We start from the raw sequence: 3,860 nt of genomic DNA on the forward strand, positions 1-3,860 counted from the left end.
TAGATGCCGGGGGGGCTGTTTGTGTTGTGTGTGTGTGCGTGTGTGTGTGTGTGTGTGTGTGTGTGTGTGTGTGTGTGTGTGTGTGTGTGAGGGGTCTGAACAACATAACACTTTTCTGTTGGTCAATGATAATATGACATTTGAGTCAGCTAATTGATTATGTCATTGATTTAATTATATCAAAGGACAAGCGGTCCTCAATTATGATGAGCTATGACGTATTTCGACAGACCGGTATAGTAACACATTTTTTAAAAATGATTAACCCTTTCAAGGGACAGCGGTTACAGTGGACAGCTTCTCATGTTATCAGGTTACAGGTTAATCCTTATTGGTGGGTGAAAGGGTTCAAATAAAACTGACCTTCGTTTAGCAAAAATCAAAGCATTTCTCCATTTCAGTGTTTCTATTTCTCTTGTGGTGTTCTGGTGTTTGAGGTTAGGCTTACGTATTTTCTAATTGACCGTGCCACCGGTCTCATTTTGGCAAAATATTTCCATAAGCTTATAGCATGCCATTGTACGGCCGTATCGTATGTTGCACAAGTGTCATTGGTGTTGATTTGTGTCGTCCGATACAACTTCTGTGATGAGGAAAGTTGTCGTTAGCATTCAGATGTTGAACATTACGTTGACTCAGGTGGATGTTAAAAATCTTTCCCAAGCTTTCCATCTTAGTCTGTCTCGTGGTGTGACAATAATCTGTTACGAATGGCAACATTTTCTTTGCGGTTGTGTCGCTTCACAGTCTGCGGTTACTCCAATACAGAAAGGGATGATTCATGATACTCATCCTTTTTTTTTTTTTTTTGAGTGTGTGTGTGGGAGGCATGTTGAATTTTATCACAATCATTCTTCCCACATACATAGATATGAAACCATTCATCCTAAATGACTTCTGTAAATAAAAACTACAGCCTTATAGACTGTTGATAAAATGTTTGAACAAAATCTCTCCTCTCACAATCAGTCGATATCAATCAATCTTTGTCACCCTAAGCCAGCTCACGCTACTTTGACCCAAATGTGGGCAAGCTGTATAAAATATTGATGCTTGGATCGCTAGTTGGATGATGCTATGGCGATGCTGGAGACTTCCACTGAACTCTACTGTTCCCCCTTATCTCATGAAAATATAGCTGTAATGGCCCAGAAGATTTTTTTTTTTTTTACCCAGTAAGAAGTACTGTGCAATAATATCACAAATCCTCGTATGATATAATTAGCAAGTACCTGATTATCTCTAAGTTAGTGTTAAAAAAAAATATATATAGTGTTTGTTAGGTTATAGGTTTTTTTTTAACAGATTATTAGATTTTACATTGAAGCAACATCACTGTCATTTTGAGACTCTTAGATGAGATTGACGCCACTTTTAGAGCCAAGTAAATATGAGACCGCAATCTTCAATGTCAGAGAATGTAGCAGCAGGCTATACTTCCACTGACAGTGCTGATTTAATGTCAAAGTGACAGTTGTGTCATGAAAGAGAGGGAAATAAGTGGTTGAGGTCACAAGCGGATTTATATGATTCACCGTTTGTCGTCAAGAATGCCAATCAGCAGTGGTTTAACATGCTACGTTACTGACGTGCTTGCATATACTAAATATACAGTACTCAAAAAGTTAAGGATATCGGGATTGTGGGTGCAATTTCAAGCACAACCTAAAATGCACTCAAACCTTTAAAGATGAACTTAATTTAACCTTCTGTAAACTTTTGAATGCACATATCCAACTCTTTAATTTTTCAGTGCTTTTTGCACAACTTACTGAGCTGACCAAGAAAATAACTTATGTTTGATCCATGAATCAACCAATACCTTTTCAAAGTCCCCTTCTATGCCCGTCCTTTTTCTGTGACTTTTGTTTCTGTGCATTTTCGCTTCATCCTGAAAGCCGAATACCACTCACTTTCAGTGTGTAATTTATATGTATACAATTCCCAAAAAGTATGGGAAGCTTTGGAATTACATAACTTTCTTACCAATTGGTCATAAAATGTGATGTGATCTTATTTTAAGACACAACAATAGACCCACTGTTTACTTTCTGGGGCTGCTTTGCTACAGAGACAAGACACACACAAACACGCATAGACGAACGTCACAGTGCAGGGTGGAAAAGTATGTGAATCTTTTTAATTTAGTAAGTGGTTGAAGAATTTTGGGCCATTTGTGGCAAAATTGTGTGTTTTCACTGTGACGTTTTGGCCATGTAAAAGTGGAAAGATGACTTATGATGCAAGCGATGATAGGAGGAAAACTTACATCTTAATTACAAATCATGCAAGTGTTAGACCAAGCCAAATGCAGATTCACAACAGCATTTCACCATGCGTATCACACACACCAACATAGACGCTCACTCCTCTTTGAAGAATTCCGTCGCCGCCAAATGGAAACTTTATCTGAGATCTTTGTCCTGATTGTGATCTGGCTGCAAGCTGAGCAACCTGTTTCGGAATATGAAGGTTGCGACACGCTGCTTCAGCGCTGTTTTTTTTTTTTTTTTGTAACAGCGGGGATGTCAAATAAATCTCTGGAGTCTTGGATATGTGATACAAGCTGCATTTTATCACCACCTAACGTGATGTGATGTGTTGTTAAGAGTGTCAAGGCCTTTTTCAAGCCATGTTTTTGTTTGTGTGTGTGTGTGTGTGTGTGTGTGTGTGTGTGTGTGTGTGTGTGTGTGTGTGTGTGTGTAGGTAATTCGCAAGATCACTGCTAATTTAAGGCCACTCAAACAAATGTCAAAAATAAATACAAATGCTTATCGACGAGCTTTGTTTTTTGAAGTCTAATACAATCCACTAGTCTGAACGCCAGACATTAAGTGTGTGTGTGTGTGTGTGTGTGTGTGTGTGTGCGTGCGTGTGCGTGTGTGCAAATGTAAGCGCTCGTGCTGCCTCATCTGCACAGTTGTGTGATTAATGACTCCAGGGGTGACTGAACATGGTCGGTCAGCCCTTTCTAGTTATTCTGAGCTGACCTATTGTGAGTGGGCCATGGTGGACGCACAAAGCCTCGGGTAATCTCCAAATCCTTGGCCATTCTCACACCTGTGCATCAGCACCACCGGAGTTTTTTTTTTTTTTTTTTACTCCCTGAGAGGGCAAAACGCGCTTTTCACACAAGGACGCGCATTCAATCATGGGGAAAGGACACTCACTACACAGCATAACTTGCCTCTTTCCCTTGTCTTTGCTCGAATCGAATACTTCGAACCAAGGGCAGCATAAATGACAATAATGATACAAAATAAAGAAATGTCATAAATATATACAACTGGAATGGTCTTCGGGGATCCATTTTTGACACGTGTTCTTGTAATTGCCAGGGGGCGCTAATTGTTTTGGATGGGTGCACGTGTGTGTGTGTGTGTGTGTGTGTGTGTGTGTGTGTGTGTGTGTGTGTGTGTGAGGGGTCTGAACAACATAACGATTTTCTGTTGGTCAATGATAATATGACATTTGAGTCAGCTAATTGATTATGTCATTGATTTAATTATATCAAAGGACAAGCGGTCCTCAATTATGATGAGCTATGACGTATTTCGACAGACCGGTATAGTAACACATTTTTTAAAAATGATTAACCCTTTCAAGGGACAGCGGTTACAGTGGACAGCTTCTCATGTTATCAGGTTACAGGTTAATCCTTATTGGTGGGTGAAAGGGTTCAAATAAAACTGACCTTCGTTTAGCAAAAATCAAAGCATTTCTCCATTTCAGTGTTTCTATTTCTCTTGTGGTGTTCTGGTGTTTGAGGTTAGGCTTACGTATTTTCTAATTGACCGTGCCACCGGTCTCATTTTGGCAAAATATTTCCATAAGCTTATAGCATGCCATTGTACGGCCGT

This window comes from Hippocampus comes, unplaced genomic scaffold, assembly GCF_001891065.2.
Source record: "Hippocampus comes isolate QL1 unplaced genomic scaffold, H_comes_QL1_v1.1 scaffold383, whole genome shotgun sequence".
NCBI lineage: Eukaryota > Metazoa > Chordata > Actinopteri > Syngnathiformes > Syngnathidae > Hippocampus > Hippocampus comes.